A 25,697-nucleotide genomic window follows, 5' to 3' on the forward strand; every position below is an offset into this window, starting at 1 on the left:
GCAGGCGCTTTTGCCGCTGAGCTAAATCCCCAGCCCCGACACACTTTCTTTATGGCTGAATAATACTCCACTGTGCATATATCTCCTGATTTCTTTATCCATTCATCTGTTGACGGGCATCTGGGCTGTTTCCACAACTAATCTATTCTAAGTTGTGTCGCTATAAATATGGGTGTGCATGTATCACAACAGAATTCTGTCTTCAATTCTTTTGGGAATATACCAAGACGTAGTATGGCTGGATTAAATGTACATCTGTTTTAGCTTTTGGAGGAATCTGCATGCTATTTCCCACAGTGGATGTCCCAGTTTACCTTCCCAACATCAGGACAGGATTCCTTCTCCTTTCCAATCCTCCCCGGCAGTCATAATTCTTATATTCTTGATATCCATACAGATAAGGTTAAAATGAAACATCAGTGTAGTTTTAATTTGCATTTCTTACAGATTATTATCTTTAACCTTTGAGTTCCTTACATTCATATGTACCTTATAAAATTTATGTAATCTTCCTTGGTAGTCTTATTCACAACAATTCTTTTGGCAGAAAAAGCTTACTGCCAAAAAGACATGTCAAAAACCCATTTATTGCTAAAATTGCTTTCAAGCACTAAAACTGTTCTTTTAGTATTTATTTGATTTTTTTCTGTTTTGTTTGAAATCCATTATGTCTCTTAATAATAAAAAACTATAAGTACCTTAAAATCAACTTTCCTATCTAGAAAAACGTGTGGCATGAACTTCCCCTTAATCAGAATACTTCACAATCTCTACTTCTTTCTAATTTCAAAGACCTTGAGTGCTGGCCACTTGATTATGCACGTGAGAAATACTAGTGACTGTCACGTGACCCTTGTCACAAGAAGTTGCAAGTCCAGTGTAGAAGGTGATAAGCAAGCACATAAAAAATGGGTTGTGTTGGCTAAAGGGTTGTCATAATGCTTCTCAGATCCTGTAATATCTTGGACATTCTAAATTTGAAAGTGAATTTGATGGCTCTACACAATTAGAAATTTTTCTGATTGCTTATTTAAGGAGAGAAAAGACGAGGAAGTTCAGAAGTGACGGTGTCACCCTGCTGATACAAACTTCCATTCCTCTTCTGTTCGTTTCTGGGACCTGCGCTCACAGATCAAAGTCGTGGGATCAGAGCCTTTTAGTCACAAATAATTTCTGGAAAAATAAGATCATTTTCCTTCAGGACCTAGTCCTATTTAATCTCATAATAATATTCTGAGGTCAGTCTGATCCAAATGATAGTAGGAAAACTGAAGTTTAGAAAGATCGAAAGTTCAAGTCCAAAAAAAGGTTGCAGATGTAATTAGAATTCATGTTTTCTCTGCTTGAAAGTGCAGGCCAGGTAGTCTCTCTAAAACGTACAGTAGTGGCCCTTGAAGAAAGCATAGATATCACAGTAACCCAACCCCAATAGGAGAAATGAACATCTTATGCAAGCCATCTCAATAATAATCATGGTCTTAAAAAATCCAGTGGTTTGTCACTTTTAGAAAATAATTATAAGCCTGAATTGTAATATAAAAATACAAAAGTGAATAGAGAAAGATATAGAAAGGAAAATCTTTTGGATATCAATGATATGATTTATAGCATGCACTTTTTGTGGTATTTTAGGAAGCAATTATTCTATCTTAACGTGCACATAAATATCACACGTTCATTTTCAAAGATTTATAGATGCCTGATAACATCAGTAAATTGGTTTCAAAATTCAAACTAACATCATATGACTTTTTAAATACAGAACCTATATTCATGTGTAATGAGCAGATTCAAAACAACCTCTCATGTAGATCACTTCTAGAAGTTTAAATAGTACCTACCACACTCAGAGCAGACCACATTACCATTTTACATTACCTTCTCTGAGTCATGGAGCTAAAAGTGCATGGTCTGAAATTACCTGCAAACATTAAGCAAGTGTTGACAAAGCCTTCCTGAGATTAACTGTATATATTTAAGTCAATCCAATATTATAATTTCACATCTTGGCTGACTGAAGAGATGGCATGTTCACTGTCTTGTAACTAACAGAATCTATTCAGACATTTTTATGCATTCCATCTGATTAAAAGGGTCTTCTGCTGGAAGAGATATCTGGATTACTATTATAAACATATTTTAGAAACCTCCACTCCCCCCCACCTCCACTGGCAGCTGTACTGTAATCTAGCATAATGGTGGCAGAAATATATTTGCGCTGATAAAACCTAGATGGAAATAAAAACCTAATTCTGTCACAAGAGTAAGTAGGACAGCCAGAATGCAGGAACACCCATGAATTTCCTTTGTTCTATCACAATTACAGTGACAAAAATATTTACGTTAAAGGAATATCTGCTGACACTGAGAGAAGTGGGAAGTAAGGCTTTTAAAAGGATGAAAATAGAAGCTGTGAGCTTTCAGACTGTAGCATATTTGAAGATATGAACACTGCACCTACCGAGTCAGTACTAATGAACACTATAATCACTATAATCAAACTAACAAAGCAACTGCACATTAGGAGAGAACTGAACTATTATTTGGAAAGTTTCACTAGGTTTCTGTATGAGTAATTTCATCTGTGAATGGTTAATAAACAGAATAGTTTTTTTTTTAAAGGATTGTACTTTTCAAAATATGGGTTTGGTCAGAATTTACCTCATATTTTAATAACCTCCATTTGAAGCAAGTTTATAAAATAAAACACAAAAAGTCTTTCATGTCCTTCAGAATTTGATCTCGCTAAAAAACCCAATTAACTGCTCCTTTGTTCAGTTTTGTCTTGTATCCATCCAGTCTTTCCATTTTACCTCAGAGGTATGTCTTCCTCAGTACATACTCATGGAAGTGGGCAGGAGTGAGACGGGAAGACAAGGTAAAAGTGATCTGAATAGAACGGGAAGTGTTCAGAATACACCATGAATGTTTAAAGTTTTAAAATTTATTTTGCCAAAGACACACTGCCATTAATCCCCTTAATCTCAGACACACTTGTCCCATTATTCTTGGCTTTTTCTGAACCAGTTCTGGAAATCTTCTCTCACATGTCTTTCATATGTGATCAAAAATACGGTGAATTTTTTTCAATTTTTTATATATTCTAGGTAAGTTCTTTGGCAGACAACTGGCCAAAATATTTTTCCCACTCTGTGGGTTGCATTTTCACTCTTTTGGTGATTTCTTTTGCTGTGCAAAAGCTTTTCAATAGGATGAGATCTCAGTTATTGATTCTTTATATTATTTCCTGTGCAATCAGGGTTTTGTTCATAAAATCTTTGCCTAAAAATCAGAACCCCTAATTTAAAGATACAATTCAAAAATGGGCACCTGAAATAAACAGACGTTTCTTAGATGAAGAAGTACAAATGCCAAATGAACGTATGAAAAGAATGTTCCATATCACTGGTTGTTAGAGAGACGCATATTAAAACAATACTGATACTCCATGTCACTCCAGAAAGAAGGGCTATCATCAAGAAATCAACCAATAACAAGTGCTGGAGGGGCTGTGGAGAAAAAGGAATGCTTCTCCACTGCTGGTGAGAGGGTAGACTGTACAAACACTGTGGAAATAGAGGTCCCCTTCTGGGTATCTTTCTGGAAGAATTGAAAACACCATACCACCGCAATATATGCACACCCATGTTTATAGCAGCACAGTTTGTAATAGCTAAATCTCGGTGACAACACAAATGCCCATCAACCAAGGAATGGATAAAGAAGATACAGTTTTTTAATACAATGGAATACTACTCTACCATAAAGAAGGATAAACTTAACAAATTTCTAGGTAAAAGGATGCAGCCTGAGACCATACCCTTCAGTGAAATAAACTGGACTCACATGTATCATCACTATCTTGTCTCCCTGGTGTGAGAAACTGAAAGAGAAAACAAGGACAAAAATGTACAATACATATTTTGAAACTAGAAGAAATTGTTCAAAAAGAAAGAGGAACTACAGTGGGGAAAAGGGGAAAGGAAGGAAGGGAAAAGGACAAAAAGGATAAAATGGAAACAAAGTTTTGTAAATAGGGAGGGGAAGAGGGTTTGAAAGGAGAAGAGGGAATGGGGGAAAAAAGGAATCAAAATTTATCATGTATGGGTACAAATTCCGTATCATGAATATGATCATTATGTATATCTAAACTGTACCAATAAACTTAATTTTTAAAAAAGTATGGTGAATGCTGCTGCTGAATGATATCAAAACAAAAGGCCAGTTTGTAAAAACCTTGCAGTGTGTCTTCATCCACCTCATTCACCAGATCTAGTGCCGTGCAACTCCATGCTTTTCTCCAAAGTCAAAATGGCAGTGAAGTTAAACATTTTGAATTGGTGCATGATACCAAGACAGCAGCCACGGCACAACAAAAGACCTGAAAGAGGACTTTCAAAACTGGTTCTGAAACCGCCAGGAATGATGTGATCATCATGCTCAAAATGTGGGTCAAATTTTTAAAATTTAAGTAATCACTGTATATTTTGATCACACCTTTGTTGTATTCACCCTTGTACGTAAAGTTCTGTACAATTCCAAACACTCCTTGGGGACACACTTGCTGTAGAATATGAAATCTCACAGGCACTCAAGGCAGTAAAAGTCTCCAGTTGAAATGCCCCCACCTTTCATCCTGGATCCCACTTCAAACCTGACTGTGTCCTCCAGTTTTACCTCTTCTTCTCTCAAAAGAATCACATGGGCATCCCGCCCTGATTTAGGATTTGAAAATATAAGCGGATCAAGTAGCAGAATGCCACTAAACAGCTGCAACAGGGCTTCCCTTATTTAAAGGGGAAAGATGTGAGAACTAATCACATCCCTCCCCTCTCGCATTTGCTACCTGCCCCATAATTCATTCTGTGGGAGGACACCACCACGTCTCTTTCCATGACAGGCACTTCAGGGAAAGCCCAAGCCATTTCCACATTGACTAACTTTAAAAAGACTGAAATGAAATACCAAATGCAAAACATACATGCCAGTAGAATTTAAATGCACATACTGCTTTCTCTTGCTTTCATGAAAAAAGGAAACCTAAAGAATATAACTGAATGTACAAACCTATCGTACCCCACAGTAAACCCCAGAGACACTGAATACTCCTGTTCACTGGCTGGCCTGCCATATTCATGTAAGGTCAGCATGGGGATGGAAGTAAACCCACAGACTCAATTCAAAATAGGAAACAAAATAATATTTGGACTTTATAAATTATTACTGAATTTTCATAAAACATTCAATATATGTATATTTGAGACCAATATTTTTCTAAAGATCATCTGCATCAGATTCCAATGGAATGCTAATAAAATTTACATTGGACTCATTGAATCGGACATTCTGGATCTACAGCTTTGGAAACACATTTTCGAAGAGTTCCCCAGATGCTTCACATGCAATTAAGTGGCACTGTCTTAGGCATGAACAGAATGTCTGCACTTCCTCATCACAGAGAGATGAAGTAACACAGAGCAAAAGAATGGAGAGAAAGCCAGAGATCCAAGTTCTGTAAGACTAGCAAGTAGAAAAGACATGTGTAAGGTCATTAGACAACTGTACGAGATACACTACCGACTCTGGCTGGTACCCACTCTAGCACCCTACACTTCATTCGTCTCCAAAAAAAAAAAAAAGGAAAAAAGAAAAAAAATAGTACTTTTAAAGCACTGGCTTGTGTGTGTGTGTGTGTGTGTGTATTGTTGTTATTGTTGTTACAGCAGTACGGGGGCTTAAACTCAAGCCCTCCACCTTGAACTATATCCCCAACTTTTTTTCCTTTGAGGCAGGAGCTCACTAACTCACTAAATTACCCACCATACACCTGAGTTTGTAATCCTCCTGCTTCAGCCTCCCAGACTGCCATGATTACAGTCAAGTAGCACCATGCCTGACCTAAACCCTAGTTGTTTAAACTTCATATTTTAACTTTTTAACATACCTGTATATCCAAACTGCAGAAACAATGCCACTATTGTATATTTAAACAGTTCTTTCCAACCAAAAAAATGTTTCCAAGTTTCTTACAATTGTCTAACACAACAGTACAAGGCAACCAAGTGGGTAAGAACAGCTGCATCTTACAGGTGGAAGGAATGCGGTTCTCAGAGTATGAATGAGTCCTTCAAGGTCTTATAGCCCTATATAGGAGCCAGTAACCCACTACTAATCAATCTTTTAAGTCCCTGTCTTGCCTCTATTTACTCCTTTCAAAACTGTGTGAGAACACTCATCTCCACTACCTTCTTCTGCATCTTAGATTGTCCTCAAGGATCTTCTTCCTAAAAGGGATGCTACCGTCTGTAACCACAGTCTCTGCGAATGCACCTGACACCCTGGGCAGTGGCTGCACCTAACTCAGTGGATCAATGGGGGGAGGTAACTGTGTGTACAAATGCAGCAGCTCTAACACTGCTGTCAAGAGCCAGTACTCATTGTATTATCGGTTTCAGCCTGATGATTTGATATGACGGGTGTAAAGCAAAAGCTGCAAGTCTCTCCTCCTTAAAATAATAATTGTGAGCCTTTATTCTTCATCAGGAATATCAAGGTCACTGTCTGGATCAAATCTAAAGAGCAGCTTCTATCAACAGATGTCAGAAGAGATAAGCACCAATTTGACATGCTCTTGTATAACTATCACCTGCTATCAGAGCCACTATGACAGCTGGGTAGCACAACAACGTGGGCCAATTCATCAGTCCTCTGGGCCCCAAGTGCTCCCCTAATAGATATGACGAACATATGCCTCACTGCCACACAATGGGTGTTTAGTACTGTGGGGTTATTTGTATAACGATCCAATTAATCAGTGTTGATAGTCATGCTTTTTTCTAATTGATGGGAAGCCAGAATTGCATAATTCCATTGAATAACTATATCTTTTGCCACAGGATGAACTTTCAAAAACAAACAAAGCAACATCATAGCACATACCCCAAATCCTGCCAAGATACAAATAACACGCCCATCTCCTTGGCTTTGACCTGATAGTATCCCTGCCATGTCGAGCTGTTCCTTCCTTCTCCTCCTTACCTATGAAAGACTCAAATGTTATCCAGGTCTCAAGCTCCCCTCCTTCTACAGCTTCGGTAGGTATTTCAAAGAGAAATTCAGACTGGATGGAGATTAGGGTGGCCTGAAAACCTCAGATTATCTCTTTTTAAGCAGCATCAGCTGACTACTACTGTAAGGGAATGTGCTCTGAGGGTTACCAGATCTTTAGCGATTTAAGTAAAGTGGGAGATGTGAGTTTTTATTTGTTTATTTTTATTTTCTTTGGGGGTACTAGAAATTGAACCTGGGGCCTTCACACTGAGCTACATATCCAGTCCTTCTCTGATATTTTATAATTTTTATTTTATTTATTTTTTAGACAAGGTAAGTCATTAAGTTGCCCAGAGGTTCCAGGCTGGGTTAAATTTGCAGTTCACCTGCTTCAGCCTCCCAGAGTGCTAGGATTACAGGTGTGTACCACCGCACCCAGCTCCTATCCTTTAATTTTTAAATATTAGCAACTATTGTAATTTTGGTTCTCCTGGAGGTAAAGCTGCAGACAAAGACTTGCAGGTAATTTATTCCACGGGTGATCCCAAGACAAAGGAAAGTGAAACAAGGAAAGAACCACAAGTCGTTAGCAACACAGAAACCCTAGAAATCCCAGAGCCTTTCCTGTGGATAAGGGAAAGCAGGGCACTTTTCCCCCAGCTCCTGTCCGCTGTTGCCTAAGGAGTGATAATTCCTCTACAGCTCCCCGCTAGCCTTGCCAATGCACTGAGCAGGCAGGCGTTCTTAGTCTGGGAGAAAGCCCTGACAGGAAGGCAACAACTGCACTGGAGGTGCCGGGCACCAGCATCTGTCAAATCGTGACTGAAAGGAGGTGACTCAGGGAACCAAAAGCAAATACCACAGCAGCGAATGAAGTTATAAACATAGTGCAGGTCAAACAATTAATGGGCACAAGCCTGGCTTGGCTCAGGGAGTCCCTCTGATTTTATCTTGACAAAAGCCTGTCCACTTGCGAGAGCCAATCACTCAGGGAAGTGCAGAGACCTGTGACAGCGACGTCAGCATTTACAGCCATCGATGGCACCTTTCACGGTCACATGCTCTGATCTCCAAGAACCTAAACCTGCTCCTTAGCCACAGTGCCTACTTTAATGGAGGTGGTCAATAAAACCCACAGATGGAATTAGTTCATGGAAAAGTCCTATCAGTGTTCATGGGACCTAACCCAAACCAAATCAGGAGAAACAGTCCTAAGGTCACTAAGAAACAGAACAACCATTTCTCACCTCCTGTTCTAAAGAGGCTTGTGACTCAAAGGTGTTAATCACTAACAAAAGTGAACTTTGTTTCCTGAAAAGCCTGCGATATTGTCTCAATTATTAAAATTATATATTTTCAATCTATATGCTTTTTGATATTAATCAAAAATTATCTTGCCCCCAGAAAAAAAAGAGTAATAATTCAGCAGCATCATCTGTTACTACTGAAACTGAATTTTCCTTACATGTGATTTATAAATTAACTTTTTTTGCAGTGAAAACTCTGCATTGATATTTTTACCTTTCGGCATGGCTGTCAGTGCTCTTCCCAGGTGAAAAACAACCTGTGTGACATATCTGCATAGAGATGCTTCACGGAGATCAGCGAGGGTGGGGGAATTCACGAATTCAGGCACAACCCACAAGGATCAAACTCTTCTTATACCAACTGAGTGGGTGCCTCAGCATAAACAGCAGAGCAGACTGCATGTTCCCATGCTACACACGGTGTAAACAAAACAGAAACCTACGTACTCATTAAAGAAAGATAAATGCAGAATGACAATATCCACAACAAACTTCCCTTCTTTAAAAAAAAAAAAGTGAAGAGACATGCCCTGTATGAAAAGTCTGCTGCATTATTTCTGACAATCATTAGATAAGATACAAAGACAGACACAAAGATACAGGGATATATATATATATTATAGTAGTCCTCATCATAGGCATTATCCCAAATATTCACTTCTCTATGGCCATACCACCCAGAACATGCCCAATCTGGTCTAAAACATCCACTTAAACAGCTCTTTGTGTTGAAGGGCTGTTGCCAGCTGATGGACTTTTGAAATGACTGGATCGTAAAAGCTCTGACTTCACCAGTGGCTTCATCCACTGATAACATTGTAATTGGATGGCATTGGGAGATGAGGAATGCAGAGGTGGGACCTACTGGAAGGGGTCTGATGAGGGAGTATGACCTTGGGATGCTATCTGGTCTCTGGCCCCTTCCTCTCCATGGATTTTCCTTCTCTGTTTCCTGGCTGCCATGAGCTGATCAGCTTTCATCTACTACACTCTTCCACGATAACTTTCTGCTTTGGAAAGCTTCCCATGGGCTGACACTTAGGAAACCATGAGCCGCAATAAATTATTTCCTCCTTTAAGCTGATTACTGCCGGAATTCTTTCTCAGCAATGGAAAGCTAAGACACCCCTCTGCCTTTGGGGCTACTTTCTAAGCCCCTGAGTGGATTCCTGAAGTCATGGGTCATATGGAAGCCTGTATACAAACACTGTAACAGTCTGTCTGGTAAATGAGAAGGCTACAAAGTGAGCAGTGGGTGGGTGGCATGTACAGTGTGGACAGACTCTACGAAAGAACAATTCTTATCCCAGGAAGGTCAGAACAGGATGATGTAAGATTTCATCACAATACTCAAAGAAGAAAAAAAAAACACACACAAAAAAACAATACTCAAAGAAGTACATAATTTAAAACTTATAAATTGTTTATTTCTGGAATTTCTCACTTAATATTTTGGACTGTAGTTGATAACAGATAACTGACACTTCAGAAAATGAAGCCACTAAAAGCGGTGGGAAGCAGGGAGAGCTACTGTGCAAGGATCTGTAAAGACATGGTTACTGAAAACAAAGTAAGTCATATAAGTAAATATAATCAGGTAAAGTTAGCAGTTGCTCTGCAATAGTAGGAATACTCTGTCTGTAATGGTAAACTTACACCCATTAGTCTCACTGTGTTTTCCTCTCATAGGAAGAAATAACATATGCTGATGATAAAATAGTTTCTGACAGACTCTAACAGGTTCAAACAAAGTGGTTCAACTAGGTAGGAAAGATCAAGAAAGAGTGGCAAAGGATTTACAAAATTTGATAGGAGCTTAGTCAGTGGACTTCATTCCAGTCTTCCAGTCATTAACTGGACGACTGTCTTCACTTTCAACCACTGTACTAAAGAAATGAGCCAAGATCTTCATACAAGACAAATATTATAATTCTTTGGTGGGTGGAGCAGAAATTTAAGGTTAATAAAATATAAAAACATTTTTCAAAGAAAGTGATGATCTTGAAATTAACTGGAAAAACTGTTTAACAAGAAATGTAGATGCCCACATCTCCAGATAAGACGGAATACTGAGTAATAACTAACATAGCTTGATGTATGCCCAGTGCTATTAAAAAAAAACTTACCTCCTCTGATGAAATGACAGGCCCAGTAGAGCAAGAGAATGAAGTGAGAGACAATTTATATACGGAATTTTGCAACACTTTTGATTGTGTTCATCATGACACAAGCATCGATAAACTGAGAGAACGGGATCTACACTGCATAGCTCGGAAGTGGAAAGATCACCACGTCTGCTGAGCAGCTGTCAATGGGAAGTAGCCACCTTAAAGGGAGTGTGCGCTACTATGGTCAGTTCTGGACTGTGTTCTGGTGGACATTTTTCATTAATGAGGTGGAGACTGGAATAATTAACACCATCATTGAGTCTGAATAGAAGAGCAGGTGAGGAAGGGTGAAAGGAAAGGAGAAAGACGAGTCAGAGAGATTCAGCTGGTAAAGAATATAGCATCAGAATCCAAAAGGACCTTGAGAGTTTGAAAGAGAAACGTTAGGAATAGAATACTTTCCAGGCAATGGTGCAAAATATACTTTCTTCTCTTCTTTTCCTTCTCTCTTCTTCTATAGGAGGTAAGACCTACTCTTGTCAATGAAACAGCTGCATTTACTCATGGTAAATGTAAAAGAGATGCTACTTGAAATTCCAGGGATACTTTATTAAATAAGAAAGTTCTGAGACCCACTGTCACAGAAATAATTTAAAAGGAAAGAACACTATTGTCTGAGAAGCTGTCTCTGTTCCTGGTTCCCATGTCTCCTGTTTTCTACTCCAGATTATTTACTTCACTTAGATGCGTTGCTATTTCTTGGCCTTCTCCTGCCCCAGAACACTGGAGTGCAATGAGATTTATTTATTTGTTTCCCCTCCCCCAAATGGCCAATCTCTAAAAGCTCTAGGGTCAGGATTATGCATCTTGGTGTCCACAGACCTCAGCACCTGTCACACAATGGATGCTCAATAAATGCTTGTTGATTAAGAACTGAAAACAAATTACACACACTCAAAGAGGGCTTTTGTAAGTATTTTAGAAAAGCACAGGGGTGCTGCTGTGAAACTCAATAGTTCTTGTCCTCCACACAGCCAGAAAGTCAAGGGTAATGGTGTCCAGCAGTCTCTTCCACACATAGTCATTTTACATGCAGGTCAGCAGAGAACCACAGAGCATGAGCGGAAAGCCAAGTCTCGGCAAGAAGTCTTGAAGGAGAGCTGCCCTCCATGGAGGAAAGGGAAGGAGGTGGTAAAGAAGGGAAAATCAGAAATGCTCCAAGAAACTGGAAATTGGAAAGAGAAAGCTGAGGCCAATAATAATGTCCCAGAAGAGTGAGGTGAGAAGCAGCAAAAGCACAAAAATTTAGAAAGAGGAAATAACTGGGAGCAACCTGTGAGTGAAATCAGAAGGCAGCCACCCAAGGGCAGAGATAAGACTAAGAAGTGGGTTTGGAGACTGCAGAACCAGCTGTGCTCTTTCCAGTGACCTAAGTAAGCATGGATGAGAAAGATACCTAAGAGGAGAAGTTCTTGTTGGAAGAGTGATGTCCAACCAGAGATCCACAGACACATAAACATGCACACAGCATCGACAACACAGCTAGTAAGAGATACTCGTATGTCTACAAAAATAATAATGACTAATGTTACAAGAGACATTACTAACCTTAATAAGAGGAGGGGACATAAGTACCTAAAGTGAACGTCAAGTTCTATTTATAGGTGCATCTATGTCTTGTCTAGAGAAATTGTTCATTTCAATACGTAGCACCTTGGAACGAATGTGTACATTTTGTCTGTAACTACCGCCTCTTATTCAATGAATCTTGTTCTCAAATATGTCCAAATCTGTCTCATTTTCTCATGGCACCAATTCTGGTGAAAGACAAGTGTCATCATGATCATACATTTTGAAATGATACCACTTCACAGAATTTGGCTTTGCTTCCCATTTTCACTCCATTTCTGCTGAGGAAACAGGGCAGGAGGGGAAGGTAACACGGAAAGAGGTGAGAAGGTAGGACCACTCACTGGAAAGCCCCACATCTGACACACCTGCTACTCAGTCTTCAAATCATACCTCTGCTCACATTATCATAAATTCGACTGGCTTACCTTTAATCACAGAGTATGACAGGCTACTGAAATACGCATTTTGCAAAATAATCCACAAAATCAAAAATGCACAGTAATAAATTAACTGCAGTGAGTCAGACTCAAAATGTGCTCCAGTCATCCCCAACAGTTTGTTTAAATGGTAAGGTCATTTCGGATCAATCAAACGAAGGGAATATTCAGAAATCAAAAAATTATTATCCAGAAGTAGTTGTAAAAATTTAAATTTAAACATTTAAGCATCAGAATAACACTGTAACTCAAATATAACCACATCATGCTGTTGTATACAAATCTTGTTACCAGTCATGAGCCCTAAAAGTTAGAAATTACATGTTATCATATTTAAAATATTCATATAGATATCAGCTTATGATTTCTTCTCCTCCCTTGCACAAAACTATACCTAGGCAAATGTTAAGTCACCATAATACTGGCAGCAACAGTGCTCATGCAATTCTTAAGTGAAAGCCATTAAGTCTACTTTGAAGTATCTGATTCCAAGGCCCTAAACCAAGGCGTGAAAATGAAAAAGTACAAACACGTTTCTGATTAGAAAAATAGTTATAATGGGCCTGACTGCTGTTATTATTGAATGTACAAGGGAAAGAACCATTAGCCTGTTTTAACCACTGAAAAACACCCTATGGTGGTACTTGACTGACTCCGGGCATTGCTGTACACAATGGCTGTGCTAATGGAGCAGACATTTATCCCATGACAAAGGAAATCTCCAGTGTAAGCCTTAGGGTTTACAGTAATTCCAGAATAGTGAGCCACTGCTAAGGGTTTTACATGATGCCCCTGCTGATCTACTGACTAGTTAAAACCCTTTTGTCTCTGCAAAATAGTAACATCACTCACAGGAGAAATTATTAATAAATTGGGGAATTTCAAACAAAGATAAGCAGAGAATTAAAAATCCATAACAGACATTGGCTTTAGGAATTGCACTTAACAGAATATGACTGTTGATCTGGATCTAGTTTTCTCTTTATGTACTTCAAGACATAAAGGTCCGCTTGAGGCTCCTATTATCACAGTATCCCGAAGAACAGAACTGCTTCAGAAATGGAAAGAATGAGATGAGCTAAGTGCTCGATTGCAGGGGATAATCTATAAACACAGGACACAAAGTTGACCCTCAAACCGATCTCTTCTCACCTTCTCCCCAGGATGGCAAGCTGGCAATATCGTTATAGGGTACAAAACAGCATTTAGGAAATGTTCCTAAAGGAAATCATTCTTCCTTTCAACCATGTTGCTATGGTAACCAAACCAATCAAGCTTCTTCACAAAGGCTTTTATGCCAAGTTCTGTTAGCAAACTCATATAGAAAGTATAACTCCACTAAATTAACAGTATATGTGTTACTCTACTAGAAATAGCTGAAAGGCACAAATCTTTTTAAAAATTAGAGGAATAAGTACTCTTTCTTTATCAACATCTTAAAATAGTTAACTTCAGACTTTCAAAATATTGGAAAGCCTCTTGAAGGTGCTTCCTGAGGAATAATATGAAAGGAATCTACCTAGCAGGACACATCCTCTCTTGAATGGATTCTTCTCACCTTGTAGTCGAGAAGAATTCTCCCATCTTACTGAATCTTTTATTATCATTTCTTTGCAAACCTCTGGCTCAGATGCACTTGTATTACAGGTGTAACTGATGTGGGAAAAATCCTAGCATTTACCACCTACAATTCTTACTGCAAGCAGAAGAGCTGAGGAAGCAATACGGATTCATTTCAGTAGAAGGTATTTTCCTGCAGCAAAGTGCCAAGAAGTGACTTTATTGATCATAGTATCAAATTTGAATGTGTTTTATGTAAGAGGTATGATTATGGTAACTGTACTTGTACAAGAAATCCTCCTGTTTACTAATTCTGATTTTTAAAAATCAAAACAAAAAATGAGCACAAGTCTCCACCAAGGTTAATAATTTGATAGTCAGCTCTAGCGCCAATGGATTTTACAGAAAAATGATACTCCACTCAGTGGAGTAAATTCTTAATATTTTTATCTAACTTTATTCAGAAATACCAAAAGAAAGCCTACATTTTCAGACCTAAAAATTCTACATTTTAGAATTATAAAAAATATACCTTACATTTTCATAGAATGATGAATTCATAAGATACCTACGAGGCAAACTAATGTTGGGTGTAGCAAGTGAGTCCCACCTCTGTTCTGACATCACATTAAATTTTAAATGGTGTTGTCTTCCTCCTCGTCTCTGATAGACTTTCAAGATTTCTAATGACTGGATTTTGCCCCAAGACACTTGACAACTATAACCAGGTTGGAAATAACAGCAAAAGCATCATCAATACCATTAAATATCAACTTTGGTAGACATTACACTTCCAGAGTACTTAACTATGATCTAAGGTGATCACCACTGAGGAGGAGTATTTTCATGGCATTTCAGTTAGAATTAAAATTATAACTCTTAATTACAGATAAGGGCTAGGCTTGCTGAGGATGCAGGTCAGTGCTAGGGCATTTGCCCAGCACTCTGGAGGCCTGGGTCCCAGTCCCAGTGCCACAAACAAAGAAAAATTAAAGGCTGGGGTCTTACAAAGTTGCTAAATTCCCCAGACTAGGCTCAAACTTATGATTCTCCTGCCTCAGCATCCCAGAGTGCTCAGATTCCAGGGGTCCGTGACCACACCCACCTCATCAGGCCATATTTTACAGCAAAATATAGTCATTCTAAACACTCGTGGTTTTGCTCACATGAGACATATGCAGTTCCTCCTGAATGATTCCAATCCATTGTTAACAATTTAGAAGAAGACACTGTTAACATAGGACCATAGTCCCCTGTGCACAATGTCTGACGGCTGAGTTAAACACAAAGTATTGCCATAGCGGGAAGGGGCAAGAAATGGTAAGGTGGGATGGTCTAACAAGAGTTGAATATCCAGAGAAAGGAGATTATTACAAGAATTATTCCTTAACCTTGTTCAGATGAAAGAAGATCACTAGCTTACAGGTTGAGCAAAGTAGCACTGTCTCAGGGCCTGGGCATTCCGGTACTGAGTGGAACTGTTCCTGTATCAGGTTCCTACTCGTCTGACTTTGAATGAATAGAAATATAAAAAGCATAAGAACTCTTCCAACAGAACATATTTTCTACTTATATATTTTATATTAATGTTTCTCTAGTATAAAAACTCATAAGAAAGCCCAGATCACCTATTAACCTACTACATTACATCTGAATCACTTTCAATACATGTATCTGGGTGAGTCTTACTTAAAGCCAAACTCCTTTGCAACACAGCATGGTGAAGCTCTTGCTAGCCGGAAGCACCGGATAATTCCTTCATCTGACATAATCAGAGAGCGCAAAACGAGCAAAAAGGTGGCCGTTGGGTTCTCCCGTGTCTTGTTCTCCTTGTCCCCACAAGGACACACTCCAGAAGCCAGCTTGTTGTAAGAGTATGACCGCCCATGAGAGTGGAGCTGAGTGCCCTTGCTTCTGGATTCTTAAAGTAAGCACTTCATGGAAGACAACGTTGTGTCAGAGGCAATGTTTTAGACATGCTAAAACTTCATTCTCTCTTTGTAAGAACAAAGAAAAAATTGAAATCAATATATCTAATGTAAACAGCAGAGATGATAGTATTTGCCAATACTTTCTAAATACATATATATGTTTGTATTTATGAAGTACAATCACTCCATAATGTATGTATACCTCAAAACATCATATTGTACACAATAAATACAATCTACTTTTCTGTCAATTCAATAAAAGAAAATTTTAATACGTGTATATTTAATATAGCTATCTATAGTGCAGGTACAATTATTATGACCACCGTAAAAGTCTGAAAAACTAAGGCAGTTAGTTTTCAAAAACTGAGCGACTTAGTGAGATCCTGACTCAAAATAAAAGAAAAGTGGCTGGGGATGTAGCTCAGTGTTAAAGCAGTCCAATCCTCAATGCAGCTAGCATAAACATTTGTACATATATTTATGTCTGTGGGCCCACACAAGGCTCAAGAAGCAGAATGACATTATACTTCCATGCTAATTGACACGGTCCCTTTAAAATTCACCCAGCAGAAAAAGTTCTTTTCTATGCTGTAGACAAAAACTCAAGCAGTTCAACTACTTTTCTAATTCTTGGAGAATAAGCCAAAGAGCCACTTGACAACACCAAACACAGTCCCAACACAAACTACAGTAACCAGGTCCACGTATTCGCCATTCCGGAAATTTTCAAATTCTCGCTACCTCTCTAACCCAGCTGGCATTGAGGACAGACCAACTTTTTCTGAATATTAATATTTAGGTTGAAGTGGTAAATAAGAAATTTGTCTGTGCCCATCATTGGTAGTGGACTATATACTATCTGGTTCTGGCCGGTGTCTGTCTCTGCCTCTGTCCCGGTCTCTGTCCCTGTCCCTGTCCCTGTCTCCCTGTCTGTGTCTGTTTGTCTATCTGTCTGTCTGTCTCTCTGCCTCCCTTTCTCTTTCAGGGTCGAGGCAAACCCCAACATACTTACCTCCTCATCTTTTCTCTCCTTTGTGATTAACAGCTATACAGTCTTTCTCTTGACCTCTTTATACTTCTCAAGAGGAATACTTATGTCAATTCAGTGATCCTTTATCCTTCAGCAAACATGTAAAACTCTAAGCATGCTCCCTTTAAGTTTCTTCAAGGATTAGCTTGATCAAGATACTGTGACGGCCAGAAAAGCTCTTTCTAAAAAATTCATCTGTGAATTCTCTCCTTCAATTGTACCTTTAAAATAATTTTCCAGTACTTCTTTTGAAAATTTGTCTAAAGGCCAGGGCGTAGCTCAGTGGCAGCATATGTTTAGCATGCACAGGTTCCATAATTCAATACCCAGGGACCCCTTTTTAATAGAAAAGGAAAATTTGTCTTTTGGTGTAGAATCTGAACAAAGTAAGTATCACCTTTGGGTGCTAGCCAAAGGTTCTATCTCAATATCTTACCTATATAGTTATAATTACTTCTGAGAAACTGAAACATTAAATGAATTAAGTTTGAAGTCAATTTCAAATGTTGAATTCTTTTGAATAGGATTTTATAGGTATTATTGTTTTAAGAATTTAAATAGCAATTATGAATATGTCATCTAGAGCAAATATCTGATTTTTTGATAGTTTATTACTATTTGTCCATTACTAAAAATTTGATTCCTTACAGATGTGCCAGATATTCAGTAATCAGAACTTAAGGATATTTTTAAAGGGTATTGGAGAAAAAATATGTTTTAATCATTAGATCTAGAACAGAATGGATATCTTTTGTAGAATAATGACTCATTATTAGTGACAAATCAATAATAAATGACACATTATTGCAAAGATATATATTAGATCCTCAAACTTTTTTTTTTCCGGTACCAGGAACTGAACTCATGACCTTGCCCTTGCCAGGCAGGCGCTGTGCCGCTGAGCTAAATCCCCAACCCCCATGATCCTCAAACTTGAGTAAGCTTTCCCTTAATGTCTTAAGAAATCCACACTACTATAAAACAAGGCAGAAATCTCCAAGTATTCTACAGCCATAAGCAATTGTAGGATCGATTCCCACTGCTTTGGTAAACATGAAAATTACTGTAAAAGTTGAAAACACATTTTTCAGTTGTTTTTGTCTTGCCAAGTAAGCATTTTGCAGCTTCCACTTCTACCATGTATCATGTGAGAGGCTGACAACCTCTGCCCCACCCCCCAGTGATTTAGGATATCTGTTTTCTTTGACTTTTGCTCCTGAGACATTTGTCCACACCCTGTAATATCTGCCTTAGCAAGGGCTGTAGCACCCTACCAAAGCAAGCATAGTTGGAGACACAAAAGGCTGTAAGAACTGGGAATAGAATGTTAAAGTACAAACTGATATCAACATGTGTTTTGACAGAGAAAGTGCACTTTGAATTGTGCGCAGCCAGGTGCTCACTACAATTTGGAAACTCCCCTACAGAGAAGAGAAGTGAGGCATTTCTACCTTGGTTGGAAGGTTGAGGACGTGGTGACTGATGGCCAGTATGAAAATACTATGACAAAAGGGAAGCATTATCATTTATTGAGTGAGATAAACCCACTGTGAAAGGCATAATTATAATTATGCATCCAGTATCAACAACAAGTGATATTATCATGGACTTGTACTCTGCATTAGTCTTCTGGACCTTCAGTGGGGTATGTTATTTTTCACCCCCAAATTACATATAAGGAAACCAAAGCTGATAGAGGTTAAGCAATTTGCCCAAGGTATCAAGGCTGACAATGGAAAAGAACTTGAATCTAGTCCTGTTAATCTCCAAAGTCCCCATCCTCCAAAGTCCCTAGATGTGCTACAGTCATTTCTTTTACAGTAGGACAGTTTAACAGGTTAGAAAGTAGAAAAGGTGAGCAGATTTCCACTCCTCCAAACCAAACCCAATTTTTACAGGGATCATATTGTAATATTTCTAAAATATGCTTCTGGTTACATCAGTAATCTGTGTTAAATTTTTCAACACTTTCCTTCTACAACTAAAGAACATACTCATGCTCTAGTAAATATGTAATACTCTGTTATTTAAAAAATATATCTACAGTAGACCTTGTTGAGGACTAGGCTCCTGCGCTAGACACCAAGACACCATATTGCAAATCAAATGGAATGTTCACGCTGAAGGTCCCCACCAAACCACCAAACCAGAAGGCAGGAGAGGTTAGGCACAGCAAGTCTTCTAAATGGGCCAGTTCAATTACCATGACAATAAAAGTTTTCTCTGGTTTAATCCCCACAAGAAGGTAAGCTCAAGTGAGCAGACACTAAGCAATCTCTTTCTTTACTGTTGCATCTCCCTGACCCCCGCCTTACAAAGAAAGTTACTTCTGAAATGATCCACAATTTGTGTGCCATGTTTTGCTTCCTTCAGCCCTCTCTGTCTACAAACAAAATGCTTCTGCTCAGCTCACTGGAACGCATTCTATTTTATGGAAGGACATATTTACCTGATTCAGAAGTCAGAAAATATAAACCGATTAAGATCTCTGAACTAAATGGTTGCGATCTTGTTTTTTGACAGTATTGTTTCCATCTTACTCAAATTCCACCCGGAGCACCCTCTGGAGCCTTCTCCTTTCTGGCATATACTGTGCACCGTACTCTACTACCCTGATTTTCTTTTTAGCCCTTAGCCTGCTTCCTCTCTGACTCCATAGACATTTCACCTTTAGTCTGACCTCTAAATGCTCTGTGTCCTGCTGGCTGTCTTTACCTGACCTCTCTAAATGATTCCATCCCTTCCCACATAGCTTTAAACCATCTGTGTTCCAAGGGTCCGCAAACTTTTATCTCAACAGCAACCATGCCTTAGGGCTCCAGGATCATATAATAAACAGTCCCCTCTGCACTCTACCCCCAACCTCCTTCGATGTTTCCTGGGGACTTTAAACCAAAGCTTCCCCAGTTAATGTCCCCATTCCCAGCATTCTCCGTCTCAGTAAATCACATTTCCAGACAAAAGCTAGTCCCATCCTTACTTTCTCTCCTGAACTTTCTCTCCTTCCACCCACTCCAGCCCAGTCAGTCAGAAACCTTGTCTCCACACCCACCACCACGTCTCATGTGAACTTTCTGTAAGAGCTTCCTAAATGCTCCTCCTATTTCTCCGCTGTTACTGCCCCATCTACTCCTTACACAGAAGCCATAGCGATCTTTTAAAGTCAGAATCCCATGTGTCACTCCTCTGCCTACAACTCCTTCCGCAGTCTTGCATTGTGCCTTAAGTGGAATTCAGTCTCCTTACCAAGGCCTACAAGGCCCAGAGCCATCACATCAGACCTCCTGACCAGCTCTCTCCACTCTTAGTCACTTTCAGGTCTCCCAGGCTGTTACCCTCCAAAAAGCCCTGTTGGCCTTTTATCAGACAGCTATTTCCTGCTTCTAGTCCTTCATATAGGCTGATATCTGTTACACAACACCATCTGGTTACTTCTCCCCCATTACTTGACCGTCCTACTGGTTGGTGATCTCCACGATGGCAAGGAGAGATCTCTGGTCACCAGTAAATACCTGGTCCGTGGCATACAGAAGACATTCTGTAAATACCAGACTTCCAAGCTTGCATAACCTGGCCCCTGACTACTTCTCCCAATTCTCCAGCCCCACACTCTTCTTCTCTACATTATCTTTAAAAGGTTTGAAGGGTACACAGTGAATATGCTCGTTTGATGTCGGCTGCTCCTTCCACCTATAACATTGTTCCTCCTTTTCTTTGAACTAACAGATTTCCACTCACCCTTTGGATCAAACTAGGATCTGTTACTCTATCTGTTACTCTATCTGATGTGGCCTCCCTACCACATCCACGGCCCCTCTCTCAGGGCAGACTGGATGACTTCCCGTTCTCCAAGTTCACTGTACTGCTCATAAAGAGCCTCACACTAAGTTGCTCCATCTCCTCCAGCAGACTAAGTTCTTAGAGGGATGAATAGTGCCACTTCATATATCAGTTCCTCAGACCTAGCAAAAAATGACTCAACCTACGAATGCATTTGCTATTCAAGGAATTTTGTTTTTCAGCCACCAAAGTAACCAAGTTCCTCTTTTCTCCTGGACTTTACAACAAAATCCACTCCACTGTCTATATTTCAAAGCAGATCATACCTTTAGCCCACAGGATCAAATATACAGAATATGTACTATGTCTCACCATTCAAAGATATAGTCTTATTCACTAGAGGTTATTAAAATTTTTGAATTAAACTAAACATGGATCTAATCCAATTAAACCATGGCTAAATGAACTTGAATAGAATCCATTTAAAATAATAGGCCTGAAATTATGTAGAAGGGCATCTTCCTTGAAATATCTACATTTTCATAATTATTAGAACAATATCCCAAAGCATATTTAATTAGCACTTATCACCATCCTCAAAATAATAATACGATAATATATTCAATAATGTGTTGGGCTCTGTTTGATCTATTTTGCTAGTATATCTATTATTAAAAAGGAAAGTAAATCCCATGAAGGTCTTTTGGTTACACAATCCACAAATGAAGAGTCTGATGTTCTGATTATGAACCACACAGGCCTGTTGTAGAGAGAATCGTTTCTGTTTTCACACGGCTTATTGCTTTAACTGTTGATATTTAAGTAATTAAAATTAAACATAACTATCTGGTACGGACTGAATATTTGCATCCTGCTAAATGCACGCACTGATGCCCTAATCCCTAATGGGATGGTACCTCAAGGTGGGCTACGGGAATCAATGAACTGTATCATAAGACAGGGCCCTCATACGCAGTTAATGCTTTTTTAAGAAGAGACATTCGGGAGAGGATCTTTTCTCTCTGCAAGGTAAGGACACAGCTAGAAGGTCCTCACCTGAAACTGAAACAGCTGGCACGCTGAACTTGGTGTTTTGGCCTCAATCATTATGAGAAATCTCTGTGGTTTAATCTACCCAGCCTATAGGATTGTGTTACAGTGGCCCAAGCAGGTGAAGACACGTGTTGGTAGCGCCCAGAGTCAAGTGGTCACGGAACCTACTGTGGAATACACAACTTGCTGCAGTCTTGATATCAGGTTCTGTGGCCATTAGCGAATCAGTTATCAAAACGTGAGAAAGTAACTGAGAATATTTTATTATACATATTTTTTTTTCCAAAATAAACTGTGTAGATTGTGTTTGCTCTGGATTCCCTGTAAAGTTTCAACCTTTGCAACAGGATAAAATTAAATATGCCACATAAATTTGTGAAATGCTATTCCCAAACAAACTCAAACAACGTGAGCCATCAGCGCTTTCACCATCACAATTTCTGTCATCAAGGGTGTTCCATAAAATGCAATACCAGTACTTGCAAAAGAAACAAATCCCCTTGGAAATACTCTGCTGTCTTCCACAACAATGCTATCCATATATCGCGTGCATCTGGTTTACATTTAGTGCTGAGAGCTTACCAACTTTAATAATTATCACTAAAGTCTTCTTAATTGCCCACACAAATTATTATTTTCATATTTTTAAGAGTGGCTATGTTTTATAAAGGGAACTACTTAAATTTTAAGTTTATTTGGATGAGTTTTCAAATCATCTGTCTACACAGCTACATCCTAGTCAAGACATAGAGCATACCTTGAAGCCCAGAAAGCTCACTTATATCATTAGTCAGTCACCTTCTTCCTCCCATCCCACTTCCTTTCCATCTTATGCCTAAACAACCACGGTCAGGACTTTTGTCAATATAGATTAGCTTTATCCATTTTAAATGTCACATAAAAGAACCTCACAGTAGGTGCATTTTGTGTCTCTCTCCTTCCTCACCTGTTTGTCTCACAGTGTTCTCATCTGTATTTTGCATATGCTAACTCTCTAAGGTTTTGAACACCCCTATTAAGCACAAATTATTCTGAGCCTCACTTTGCAGATGAGAAAATGAGCAGGAAGAGATCAAGTAACCTTTCTAAGATATCACAGCTTCCAAGTGGAGAGCCGAGCTATGGCCCCAGGAACTTCGGTGCCGGACACCAAGCTCCTTTCAATACTGTGGTGCGGTACGAACTTACCGAGATTATGCTGGAGTATAGCACTGGAAGGGATAAAAATGAAAAGATAAAAAATATAAGAAGAACTTTCTGGCAATTCTGAAAGAATCTTCTGGCACTCTCAAGGGACTACACAAGAAAAAGAAATCCTGATATTAAGAAACAAGGGTTGTATGAGACAGGGGAGAAGGAAATGGACTAAAGTTTTATATTTTAAGTAACAAACATGCTTTAGAGTATTCAAGAACAGGTTTTCTGGAGAAATTTGTTAAACCATCTGCACAGTTCAGACATGAACTGAGAAAATGTGTGCATTAAGCAGGGAAGTCTCCTCTCACCAAGTCCAACCCCTACACTTCTCAGGTAAGAAACCTGAGGCTCCAGGACTTCAGCTGTTTTGCTAAGGTCACAGGGCTGGCTGGACAAAAACCGCCCTAGAAGCTTGTGTGCGAATGGTAATGAATGTAGTAGTTACTGAACACTTCGTGGTGCACCCAGCATTGGGTTCAGGGTTATTTTAATTAATCTTCACCATAACCTAAGACACAGGTAGGACATATTTGGTTCAGATTAACTGGATAATGACTTTAACTTGACAATGATCCACTCTTCCACATAATACCTGTGCTGAAATTCAGTTTTGTGTTTCCACAGAAAATGTGATACTAGCACATAAATAACATTGATGTTGCCACCAAATTTAATGATCTAAAGATTCTTTTCCACATGGACAATCACTTCAGTAGAGATTAATGAAGAAAAATGCCTATTCACTGGCCCACATGAATACACAATAGATAAGGTAGGTGGAAAGAAGCAGACTTATTATAATAACATTCTAAATATTGAAAGATACCTCACTAATCAGCATCAACCTAATCAACATCAATCTAACCATATACTCTTAAGTGTACGTTCCATTTACCTGCCACAAAGTGTAAACTGGCCGAAACTAAGTTTTGTTGCTCTTCTAAATTAGGTTTTGGAGCCCATAATCCCAGCACTTGAGAGGCTGAGGCAGGAGGATCATTTCGAGTTCGAGACCAGCCTGGGCTACAAAGTGAGCTCAAAACCAACCTGAACTGCATAGCAAGACCCTGTCTCAAAAAGACTCAATAAATAAATTAGGTTTTGGAAAGAAATACCCTTCTATCAGCATTCGACCTGTTTTGTGTGCACAGTGAACATGCGTTAGCCAGTTTACAATCCCATGTAGAAATGCATTTATGTCATGTACTGCACTGCCCGCCACATGGCTGAAGGGAACACGGTTGTGTTACAGTCCACAGCACTCCCAGTGTATTGCCCAGCCCTTCGCATCAATTCACAGGGCAGAGCATGTTCCCGACAGAGCACAAGGACGGGGACAATCTAAAACCAAAGCGCAGAGGCTCGACCTCCACTGACTGCCGGGGAAGCAACCTTGGAGACGGAGCTGCGCGGACCGCACCGTCACACTGGGATGTACAGTGTGCTTCACTAAGTTTGCTGCATTCTTTTGCCCCTGAACTTCCTCTTTTCACTGCAACTCATACTGGGTTCAAAACAACCACAGGTAACTGGATAACACCGGCATATTTTCAAAAGGAATAGAAGAAAAAGGCCAGGAGGAGGACAGAATGAATAAGAAAAATAAGAAAAGGCAAAGGAGTAGAGAGAGAGAGAAGGAAGGAAAGGAGATCCATGCAGTCTGCCCACTGAGCTCTGAATATGTCACAGGCCAGGTAAGCTCAAGGGTCTTAAGCCTGTGATCAGTCAAAGACAATGATTGGGTTTTACTTGAGAGTGAGAACCAGGGCTGAGGAACCGTTTCTGACAGAAACTCCCCGCAAAACTGTGGCATACTGATCCCTGCACTTGTTTCAGAGGTTCTACTTCTGATCATCTTTGTCAGGTCTTCCTATTAAGTCCTAAGAGACAGTCAGAAATGTTTCATGCTAACTGAGCTGGTTAAAAAACTGGATCAATCTTGCTTACTCCATTCAAAGTACACTTGGCCTGCTTCCATTTTACCATTATGAAATTGCATTAAGAGTGTTACGTAAACATGCTCAGAGGATGGAATAGAGATTACATAGCTCACATGCAATTAAAAAGAACACCCCAAACTAACCCAGTAAACCTAATCATTTCAGGTAGGAAGAGGAATGACAAGATGAACAAAATTAAACTTGTTAAGCTGCCCGACAAACACACAGTACATCCCTTAGAATGCAAAGTCCTTCTGAATCATACATATTATCTCTAAATATGAAAAGAGAATTCACAATACATCTCTCCTGCCACGCTCAGAATTTTATCATTCTGAAAATGCCTTGCTATTCAACACTGCATTACTTTTATCAGTCAACTGTATTGTAAACACTGCAAAACCTTACAGAATATTTCACACAGCAAAGACCATTTACATACACTAATTTGGCAAAGATGGCTTTCCAAATCGCAACGTTTTACAAAGGTCATGTTCTATTTTTCCTTTAGTGCTTTTCTGACAGTTGGGAATGGGTACAAGTTGTAATTTTCTTGTATCCATTTCCCACTTTAGTAGTGTCCTGTAAAAATCATTCAAACAGAATGACAGATGAAAGCCAATAATGAAAAGTATTCGCAATCTTCTGAAAGCCATAATGTGCATATGT

At 39.2% G+C, this 25,697-nt stretch overlaps 1 protein-coding gene across 10 annotated transcripts in view; it reads right to left on the minus strand.

The window, feature by feature from the left end:
- Ptprd (protein tyrosine phosphatase, receptor type, D) overlaps positions 1 to 25,697 on the minus strand; it is a 2,098,812-nt gene that overhangs the window by 459,499 nt on the left and 1,613,616 nt on the right. The gene's annotated exons all lie outside the window — the stretch shown is intronic.

Source organism: Chinchilla lanigera, unplaced genomic scaffold (genome assembly GCF_000276665.1).
Source record: "Chinchilla lanigera isolate Chin_1 unplaced genomic scaffold, ChiLan1.0 scaffold00033, whole genome shotgun sequence".
NCBI lineage: Eukaryota > Metazoa > Chordata > Mammalia > Rodentia > Chinchillidae > Chinchilla > Chinchilla lanigera.